Raw genomic sequence first — 11,579 nt, 5'->3', positions numbered from 1 at the left:
TAATCGACCCGATGTGGTTGGTTAATTTATCTTAATCTAATAATGACACGTTATCAACAATCAGATCAGGTGGGCCGAGATTAAATATTATGATCTTGCTATGCAATTTCAGCATATGGTGCGTTTTTTATTAGGGGTATGCAACCGATCTAAACACTTTCTTGATTTGTAGCTCCTTGCACCAAAGGCTGAATGGCTTCACATCAAATTACTTCCTATTTTCGGTTACTATCTCAACTGGAAGACTATATCTGCAAATTATGCTTTCCCATACGAAGTTCATCACTTGCCTCTCCGTGATGGAAGCTAGGGGCTTGACATCAGGCCACTTGGTGAAATAATCCATAGCTACCAATAAGAACTTTACCTTCCCTATTGCCTCGAGGAAGGGACCAACAATGTCCATTCCCCATTTGTAGAAGGGCCAGGCAGAAATGATGGACACCAAGTTCTGTTTCGGGTTCGTTTTTATGGGAGCATGGAGCTGACAAGCTTCGCACTTGTGTACCACCTCAGCAGAGTCCTTGTGTATCGTCGGCTAGTAGTATCCTAGGTTCATTAGTCTAGTTACTACTAACCTTGTACTGGAGTGTGTTCCACAAATGCCTTCATGTACCTCTCCTACAAGGTAATTGCTTTGATCCGGACCTACACATCGTAGCGAAAGGCTCAAGTACCCTTTCTTGTATAGGGTACCATCCTCTACAACATATTTCTTAGCTTTGAGCCATAGTTTTATGGCTTCTTCTTCTTCGATGGGAAGCTTTCCATCTTTGAGAAACTCTAGAATGGGGGTCATCCAAGTGATTCCCTCTTCTTCAATGATATATTGTATTTTTAGTTCCTCAATGGAAGGGCTTCTCAATACTTCAACCAGGACATTCTTTGTCAAATGAGCAAAGGTCAGGGAAGCCAGTTTACTAAGGGCATCAACTTGCTTTTTTCGAGTTGTAGAAACTTGAGTCGAGGAGCAGCATCTGAATTCCTTCGTAAGTTCCTTGACCTTATTCTTATACTTCAGCATCGAAGGCTTCCTTGCTACTTTGTTTACTTGGTTGGCCACTAATATTGAATCAACAAAAGCACTTAGTTCCGAGATCCTCATCTTTCTTGCTAAGCGAAGCCCTGCAATTAAAGCCTCATATTCAACCTTATTGTTAGTACATGGAAACTCTAGCCAGAGTGAACAAGAATATTCGGTTCCTTGGGGGTCTGTAATTATTAGACCAGCTCTGGAACCTTCTATACTTGAAGCTCCATCAGTGTAGAGTGTCCACTTTCCCAAAGGGACAGGAGGTTCATCTTCTTCCAGTTCGTTCACCTCCATAGGTACATCTGGTGTTTCGACAAGAAAGTTGGCCAATATCTGACCGTTAATTGCCTTTCTAGATTCATACATTGTGTTGTGTTCACCCAAACTGATAGCCCATTTGGTAGCCTTCCTGCGATTTCTGGACTTTCCAAAAACAGATCTTATGGGTTTGTCAGTGACCACCTTCATTCGATGAGCTTGGAAGTATCTTCTTAGCCTTTTGAATCTGTGAACAAGTGTGAGGATTAGCTTCTCAATGGGCATGTAAATGATCTCAGCTTCTCTTAGTGCCCTGTTGATGAAGTATGTTGGAACTTGGACTTTGTCGCGTTCGATAATAAGCACTGAGCTAAAAGCTTCCCCTCCAGCAGAGAGATAAACTATTCTTGATTCTCCTACTTGAGGGGCTGTTAGAGCATGTAAGAAAGCTAGATGCTCCTTTAGGGCTAGGAAGGCAGCTTCTGCCTCACTAGTCCATTGGAAGTCTTTCTTGTCATTGCAATTTTTCAAAATTTTGAAGAAGGGTAAAGACTTTTTTGATGATTTCGAGAGAAATCGTTTGAGGGCAACAATTTTACCATTGAGGCTTTGAACCTCTTTCTTTGTTTTTGGAGAATGCAAATTAAGTAGCCCAAGAACTTACCTTTTTCGAAAACAAATGAGCATTTAACTGGATTGAGCTTCATGTTGATGCTTCTAAGATTTCAAAACATTTCTTCAGTAAAATTAATCATTGCTTCCTCATCTTTACTTTTTATGACCAATTCATCAACATAAGCTTCCATGTTCTTTCCAGTTTGCTCGGAGAAGGTATTGTCGATCAAACGTTGATACATAGCTCCGGCATTCTTCAATCCAAAAGGCATCTTCTTGTAACAGAATATCCCATTGTCGATGTGGAATGTTGTCTTCTCTTCGTCTTTAACATTCATTAAGAACTAGTGATAGCCCTTATAGGCATCCAAAAAGCACTTGTATTGGAAGCCTGTAAGGGAATCCACCTTCCAATCAATCTCCGGCAAGGGGTAGCTATCCTTGGGCCAAGATTTGCTAAGATCCTTGAAGTCCACACAATATCCATTGAAGTTTTTGACCATAACCGGGTTTGCAATCCAGGAATGGTACTTACTTCTTGTAGAATATCGACTTTGACAAGCTTGTTTACCTCATTGCAAGAAGCTAAGCTTCTTTCAGCATCCAAGCTTCTGTTCTTTTGAGCGAATGGTTTATGTGCGGGTGATATGGTCAAGGAATGTTCAGCATATTCCCTGGTAACCCCTGTCATATCAATTGGACATCGTGAAAAACCATATTTACTTTTTTTCTAATAAAGTTATGAGGTTACTCATAGTCTGAGAGGGAAGCTTACTATTAAGTTTGATAGTTTGTTCAGGGTAAGCTGAGTTGATGCTTATCTCTTGTATAGGGCAGTCCTCCATAGCTTCATTAAGCTCCCATGACTCTTCTGCAGCAACTATGAGTAAAGCTTCTTGTGTAGGTACCCTCATAGCTATTCCTCCTGTGGTTGGGAACATCATCATACCATGAGCTGTGGAGACTGCTGCATTGAAAGTAGCAATTCCGGTTCTTTCGATGAGTATATTATAGTTAGAGGGGTAGCTAACCACTGAAGGTGAGCTTCTCGACCAAAGAGAGATCTCCATCTCTAAAACGAACATCCAAAGTGAGCTTCTCAAGTGGAATCACCTTCTCTCCGGTGAAGCTTTTAAGAGAGTTGTTGGTTTGTTGGAGTTGTTTCTTGATTTCTTGAGAAAACATTTTTCATACACCACCTCCGTTACTACCCCACAGTCCATGTAAGCTCCATCTATGAGGAATCCATTAAGTTCAACTTCTACAATGACCGATATCGTGACTTTGTTGTGAGGATCGGTTGGAGAGAAGCATATGCTTTGTTGATTCGAGGCAAGTGTTCGTTGCCTCTTATTACAAATATGAACCATGTTTAATCCAAACACCTTCTTTCCGCCCCCTTTACCTTCTTTTGGGTCTTTGAGTAGGTGAGCTAACTCACCACTTTGAACGGCATCTTCGATGCGTTTCTTCAGCTGGAAGCAATCATTGGTATGATGGCCAATTTCATTGTGAAAAGCACAAAACTTTCATGTATCACATTTGCTTGCTTACTTGGAAAATGGACGAGGGGGACGAAAGTTGTGCTTAACCTCCTCGGTCGCAAGTATCTCTTGTGGAGTTTTGGTTAGCACAAAGAATATCAGCTTATCCTTCTCTTGAGGTCTTTGTTGTCGAGAAGGGTGGCTTCTGTCATCTGACCTCCTATGCTCATAGTGCTTCTGTGGATGCTTCTCGACACAGGATTGGAATCAAGGTTTTTTTTCATCTGAGGAGTGGTTTCTCCAGTTTCCATGGTCAAGATTCCTCGTTTCTTGGTTATCCAAAACGTCTTCCCCTCAAAGTTAAGCTTATGCTCTTTCGAAAGCTTTCTTCATGGTTTGGGGAATGCTTTCATGGAACCTCCTCACAAGCTTCATTGCTTTGATGGTGATTATGTAACCAGAAATACGCATCTTTCTGAAGCACCACTATAGTTTAAGAACTCTTTCTTGTATCTTACCATAAATATTTGTAGATCTTCATGCTCCTTTAGCATGATTTGGTGTAGGACAACAATGTCCTTGATGCACCTTCTTTAATGAGTGAAGTTAGTTAAGAAGCTTTGATAGAGATCATCAAAGGAATATATGCTTCTCGATGGAAGGGTGTTGAACCAAAATCTAGAAGGTCCTATCAAGGTTTGCATGAACATATGGAAACACTCGGCGTTGTTCCATATTTCTACGACAGCTACTCCCATGAAGATCTGAAGGTGATCTTCGAGATCTTCTGTTCCGGCATAAGTCTTTATGTTAGTTGGCATCTTAATCTTTGTGTGGAATACAAAGTTTGCTATATGTTCAGAGAAGCACGACAAATTCGAAGGCTTGTAAGGTTGGTAACGTTCCAATTGTATTAAGTCACCTTCACTGGTGGTGATGATACTTGAAGCTTGAGTTGCCATAGGTTAGCTCATAGTTGGGGAAACCTTGAGAAGCTTTCCGTTGTAAGCTTCACGGCCATGGTTGGCCATACTAAGACATCACAAGTGCTGCCATCTGAGGATATGTCATACATGGCAGCATGACACCTGGTTGTAGGTAAGCCTGAGGCATAGAGCACGTGGATCCTACTAATGATGGTGCGACTATGTTTCTCGCTAAAGATAAGGACATCAGAGCTTCTGCCAAGGACGTACTCGTTGAGGGAGATACTACAGCAGGTGAGCCTTGGAATAGCAGCTCCATGGTGCCCTCTCCTACTCCATTGGAGTTAATGGTGAGGCTGTTAGGCTTATTATTTCTTGAGGACAATTTATTTTTTCATATTCCCCAATCGGTGAACTACCTGGTCCTTGAGTGTTTCTTCCCAACGGGGAAGGTGTGCTCGTGCTTGGTGGACTAGGCATGGGGGAGAGTGTGATATAAGGTTCTTCATTGTAGTCTAACCTTATTTTCACCCCTTTAGCTCGTTCTTTCTGAGCATAGTTTTTTTTTTGGGTAAAGGGTTCTACCCGGTTAAATTCATTCCACACAACCAACAAAGAACAAGTAATATGACAAAGTGCCATATTAGTTCTCATGTATGACATGTCATACAAGAGTAAACAAAACCAAAACCACCAAACAATGGTAAACACTGCTAAAGCCTACACAAGAACCAAAGAAACAAACATAACAAAAACAAATCAACCATTATCATCAATTTGGTGTGAAACTCCTCTCGGAAGGTGCCAATCTTCGAGAACCCGATTGACCCGTTCAGAATTCTTGAACTTTAGAGTCATTAGCTTTAGACGAGTACCCTTAATGATTTCATCAGCAACAATCTTTGGAGTCTTCAAAGAGTTCCTGAAAAGCCGGTTATTTCGTTCCTTCCAAATTACGTAAACCGAAGCCCCAAATAGCAGCCGATTAATAACATTATCAATAGAGTTGGACATTCCAAATTGAGACACATATTGAAGAATATTCGCCCAACCATTCATGCACCCCTGAAACTTACCTTTCATTTTGACAATACTCCAAACCTCAGAAGAGAACTTACACTCAAAGAAGAGATGATTATGAGAATCCGGCTCTCCATTACATAAAAGGCAGCAATACAGGTTATGATTTGGATACCCACCAATATTCCACCCCATTATACGATTCTGCGTGCTCAATCTATCATGAAGCATAATCCACAACATAAAGGAGTGTTTTGGAACACATTGAGAGAACCAAACAACATGCATCCAAGAAACCTTATCAGCCGGTATTCGAAGAAGTTGCCATATTCCTGAAGCCGAGAAATTCATTGAAGTCCCATTCTCATCCATTACCACGATCTTGTCCCTCTTTTCCGGATAAATACTCACCCCCTTTAAGTTCGAAAGAATTGGGAATCTCGAAATCCAATCAGGCGGCCATCCCCAGTTATTATGAAGAACAACATCACTGACACAGGTTTTTAAAGTCAAACCAGCCCCATGTATTGCTCTCGGGTTAATATAATCACTTAAAGGACATAAATCATCCCATTTATCATACCAAACTGAAGTAGATCTCCCATTACCGATTTCATGCCATATAAAATGTCTAATACGGGGACGAAACTGAAGAATTTTCCTCCACCCCCAAGTACAAGAGTTAGGAATCTGCAAGCTCCAAAAATTTTGCCCCTTCATTTTATACTCATGCATCCATTTAACCCACAACGACTTACGATCATTGATTAAACTCCAAATATGATAAACCAGAAGAAAGTTATTGACATCCCGGATACGCCGGATACCCAAACCACCTTCACTTTTCGGCTGACAAACAATATCCCAAGAAACTTTATGCTTTCCCTTTTTGTGTCCAAAGTCCCAAAGGAAATTTTTAATTCGTTTTTCAAGATCAGCAATAAGTCTAGAAGGAAGTGAGAAAACAGCAGACCAGTAAATATATAAGGACGACAGAACAGACCTGACCAGCTGAAGTTTACCCGCAAAAGATAAAGTTTTATTCTTCCAATCTCCAATCCGATTATCCATACGATCCAGCAACCTCTTACAATCACGGTAATTTAGCCTCGTAGAAATAAGAGGAACTCCCAAGTATTTAACCGGGAGTCTACCTTCAACGAAGGGCATAATATTCAAAATCCCACTTTTAACGCGATCCGAAACATTACAGAAAAACGCGGTACTTTTCGGTACACTAGGAGTAAGCCCCCGAGCTGGACGAGGTTCCATTTAACACTCTCCAGCGTCATATTTATCCTTTCTATCGGGAGTGGAAAATCATCCTTTCACTACAACAAAAAGCGTCCTAAATGCTATTTTATAGGACCTTTTATTTAATAGGACCAACGAGAAAAGCGTTTCATGTAAAGGGGTTGTAATAAGTCTCGGAACTCAAAAAGCGTCCTGATATCCCAAATAAGATTATAAAACCAATTTTATGGTCGCATAATATATCCATTAACAACCCAAAAGGTGTCCCAATAAAAACATATTATGACACTTTTACTATATTTTGACATGTGCTTACCTAATTGTAAACTTTTGATACACATACAAGCGTCCTTAAAAATTAATTTATATGACCCTAATGATGGAACATTATAGTACCAAGAAAAGGGTCCTAATATCCCAAACAAGATTATGAAACTAAATTTTATGGTCGCATAATATATCTATGGACAACTTAAACGTCCTTAAAAAACATATTATGACACTTTTACAATGTTCTAACGTTTAGGACAAAAATTAGAAGTCCTAACAAATCATATTATACAACCATTTTTTAAACGTCCACACACACAATTTTACTATACCGTTATGCACATCTAAATATTAAAAGAAATAAAACTTCATTATAACAAAAAAACTAAACATAAATAAGTTATAGCATTATCCAACATAAACTCTTGTAACATTCAACAAAAAATATTAAAAGCAATAAAAGAAACCAGCACCATAAAATCCCGAGTCATCATGCGTACGTCCTCAATCCTCACCGACTACCTACAAATAAACTATCCATGCATAAGTGCAATCAGTAGTGAATAAGAAACATAGAAACACCCAAACTAACTGCCGTTTTAGAATCACAAATCGATTAATATTAGTATAAATACAGACGAAATTATCACAGATCAACGAATCGATACTTATTAACACAACCAACTAGTAGTGGACTTGTCCGGTGGACAGGAATATCATCACAGGAATGTGAACACTACATTAATTTATTTAGCAACAAATGCAATGATTTGGTTAAGTTCTAATACATATCGGTGAACGGAAACATCAACGTGATAATGTAACGTCTGCATGGATGATAACCATACTTACTAAAATCCCACAAAGAAAAATAATAAGTATATATTATTGAAAGTGGTTTGATATCAACAAAGAAAGTAGGTTACAAATTTGTATGAGAACAAAACATTACAAAAAATAACCTACTAACCGTATGCCACCAGTAGAATATTGGATCTTCATGTACATCAACAAAACCTGCAAGAAAGTAGGCTAACATTTTACTTATAATTTACAGCACCGAGCCAACCAAGTAGATTTTATTGATATTAAAGAACTTTAATGTTTCAATAGATGTACGGTGTTCATATTGTAAACTGGTCCAACCAGTCCCCTTTTTATCATTACCTAGTCCTTCAACCTATTACCCAACCCTACACGTTTAAACCATTACCCGAACCGATTTGTTTAAACCCATTACCCGACCCAACTCAAGTATATTTTTTTTATGTAAAATACTTGTAATCAAACATTTAATTCTAACTTTAAGCGCCAGAAATCAGTTACCTGACCCAACCCAAGTATTGGTTTTGGGCCAACACATTGAGCCTGGAGAGAGCGTACAGTGGCCCGTCACCAACCCTTTCTACACAATCAATTTTTAATAGAAAAAAAAATTATAAGCTCTCTCTTTCTCTATTCTTACCTTGGTTTAGTTTAATTTTACTTAGCTGATTTATTTTGTTTAGTATCATTTACGTAATCAAGTTTATTCATCAGATTAATTTCATTTATTTTTGCTTATTATTTTAATTTGTTGTTTTCAGACCAGCCCTATTTTGATTTGACCCGCATTTTCCCCCCTCCCCTACCGACTACAACCAAAAAACGCTTTGTTCTAATAGTTTCAAATGACATCAAAATCAACAAGCGCTATAAAATAATTGCTAGATTTTCAGTAGCAAATTGTCAAAAAGGGGGCATTAGCAAAGAATTTCTAACCTTGTGAAATTAGCCAACATATTGTCCATTATTTGAAGTCTTCATAACCTTTCACAAATGGTTAATTTTTGACTCGTTCATGAAAAACGACAATTTTGAGATGCTCTTTATCATGAGAATTTTAACCCGTTTATTAAAAACAACAATTTTGACCCATCTGATAAAAATGGTAATTTTAACACATTCACTTAAAATGATAGTCTTGACCCGTTTACTAATTAAAACTAATATGTTGGCCCCGTTAACTAAAACTGAAAATTTTGACCCGTTCATTAAAATTATTATAACTTTTACCTGTTCACTAAACATGGTATTTTTTTTACTTATACATTTTAAATTTATCTATTTGACTCGTTTCCTTTTTAGATATCATGTTTAGGTTTTATCCGTTTGACCCATTAATAAATATAAGACACCCTAATTGACTATTCAAAAGTAAATTGATCAAAATTGCCACCTCCACAAAGTGTATTTTCTATTTAAGAAATAAAAAATAACCACGGTTGTTTCGACCCTATTAGAGTTTCAGTTGCCAGCAACATGTGACGCGAAGCTGGTAACAACAACTAAGGCTAGTGGAGGAAGAACAAAGCCTAATAGCCCTCAAGCATCCCTTTTGACATGATATAAGATTTTTTAAGTGTTAATAAATTAAAATACTGGTCCCAAGGCAATTAAAAAAGGCTCATTTGGTAACTTACATCTCATATCTGCTAGTGACTCATTTGACTACCTAGATTGTTTACCTGCGCCTCATATCCAACATCAAATACGAAAGGAACATCTCATAGCATATTAAGGTTAATAGAATTTGGTTAAAGTTCTAAAAATTGATAACTAAACAAATAGTGTTTATTATGGCACATACCTATCCAATTCTAACTTCACTTTCCTACAACAACATGGCTACAGAATCTGACATGCAAGGCTGACTTATGGTTACCTGCACATAAAAGTTTAGTTAAATAAATGTTTAACTTCACGCATAAAACAAACTAACTTCATATAAAATTTCAAAATAACAAAAGGAAAATTATATTTTAAAGTGCACACCTTTTAAGCTAGTTTTCATCCATGGAATCTGTAGGATCACTGTTTGCATTAGTAAATGCATGGACCTTAATGATATGACTTCCTATAATCTACATAAGGAAAAAATAAGATTGTTTGAGGTTATAATTTATGATCACCATTTGAATTTTAAGAGATCAACCTTGTCTTAGCTGAACAACCTAGCATCCTTCACTATGAAGATCAAGTCCAATCTTGAAAGAATTATAATTTGTGAATCATATGTATTATAGTCTGCAAATCATATGCTGTCTTGTGCATTCTATCCTAAAAAGACAAAGTGAGTTGATAGGAAACTGATTTAAATGAAATTTAAAAAGTAATGTATGGCATATTTATGTACCTTAAGATCATCATAACGCCTTGATGGAGGGTTTGAGAGTAAAAAGAACTGTTGTTTAGGCCACCACTTATCTTAGTACACCAAACTGGGATTAACTTTTATTTGGTCAAACTACCATATGCACACCTATAACAAAGAGTTTCATCTTGTCAAACTACCATTTATCTAAGCACACCAACCAAATTGTTTATACCCTTTAAAATTCATTGTTCCTAAAATGCCCCTAAGACCAATCTCAAATCTTATTTAGTATTCGCCTGTAACTTTGAGCACAGAATGTTCGCACGTTCGTTTCCATTCTGATATAACCGAATTGAACTTTGAGTTCTAACTGATTCAGTTTTGACCAATAATCATTATAGACAAAAAAAAAATTATAAAAGTACCCCTGAGATCAATCTCAAATATATTTTTGTACACTAAACAATATTTTTTTAGGGAGACAACCTTTACAGACCGATAATCATTATAGACAAAAAAAGATTTATATAACTGAATTGAACTTTGAGATCATATTCGGCTCAGTTTTAACCCATATCATTATATACCAAAAAAGCTTATACAACCAAATTGAACTTTCAGTTCTAACTGACTCAGTTTTGACCGGTAATCATTATAGACACAAAAATATATAAAAGTTTCACTGAGACCAATCTTAAATATAGTTTTGTTCGATTTTAAATATTTGTAAAGCTTTATTGAGTTCATATATACCTGCATAAATATTTATTCATGTAAAAATTCCCTTCACATCTTCACTAAAACCGTACCACCCCAACTACCATAGGAGGTGTCCCAATGATGGTAACAACCTCACAGGTCTCTTTTCTTCGATGCTCTAATATACAAAATTCATCATAAGGGGTGAATATTGACTAATATAGTTATTTACTTTTTTCTATAAATCGATAAGTTCTAACCAAAACTCACTTTTCCCCAAGCATGATTGACAATTTTTAAAAACTGGGTCATTTGGACCTAATTACCATAGACAATTACAAGGAGAGAGTGAATAGAGGTTACCTTGGTGTTAATAGAGACACAGTTATTAGCGGTAGGGATGAAGATTATCCTCGTATTAGAAGAATTAAATCCATCCAGGTTGTAACACTTGTCAACATCTCCATGAGTTATTGGCTTTCTTCTGAAGAAAATTTAGGATTATGTGATTTAAGATTTAACAATCCCATAGCCCAATCAATTAATCGTCGTCGCCATTATTATCATATGAGATTAGATTGGATGGATATTGTGAGAATGGAGAGGAAGGAATGGTAAGGGAAAGAACGCAGAACACAATTTAGGAATTTGAGAAAAGGGGTGGATTGAGGGAGGCAGAGGATGATTTTAGATTGCGTCTACAGTATATATATTGATGGTGGTTTGGAGGTTGAATCGGTGATGGAGATGATGAAACTTACTAAAAAAGGAATATTCATAAAACATTATTTGAAAACATAATTTAAAACTTTAAAAATTACAAATTCATAAACGGCTAAATATTTCCTTATAAACCATATTTGTTGTCTTGTTTGTAACTTTAC

General features: G+C 37.1%; 1 long non-coding RNA gene across 3 annotated transcripts; it reads right to left on the bottom strand.

The window, feature by feature from the left end:
- Positions 1-9,170: 9,170 nt before the first annotated feature.
- On the bottom strand, positions 9,171-11,273 carry LOC143606096 (uncharacterized). Of its 3 annotated transcripts, XR_013148681.1 has the most exons (6): positions 11,059-11,273; positions 10,229-10,334; positions 10,036-10,161; positions 9,835-9,959; positions 9,673-9,763; positions 9,171-9,564 (listed from the first exon to the last, which is right to left on the bottom strand). It is a non-coding gene; the product is annotated as an uncharacterized LOC143606096 (long non-coding RNA). The 3 variants fall into 3 exon arrangements; XR_013148680.1 differs by having other exon boundaries at positions 10,036-10,334; XR_013148679.1 differs by having other exon boundaries at positions 10,036-11,273.
- Positions 11,274-11,579: the final 306 nt, after the last annotated feature.

The sequence above is a fragment of the Bidens hawaiensis genome, unplaced genomic scaffold (assembly GCF_021521415.1).
Source record: "Bidens hawaiensis isolate Kalapana, Puna unplaced genomic scaffold, B.hawaiensis_p1.1 tig00072993_1, whole genome shotgun sequence".
NCBI classification, from domain to species: Eukaryota; Viridiplantae; Streptophyta; class Magnoliopsida; order Asterales; family Asteraceae; genus Bidens; species Bidens hawaiensis.
The sequence above is the reverse complement of the archived record's forward strand: the minus strand, read 5'-3'. Positions and strand labels throughout refer to the sequence as shown.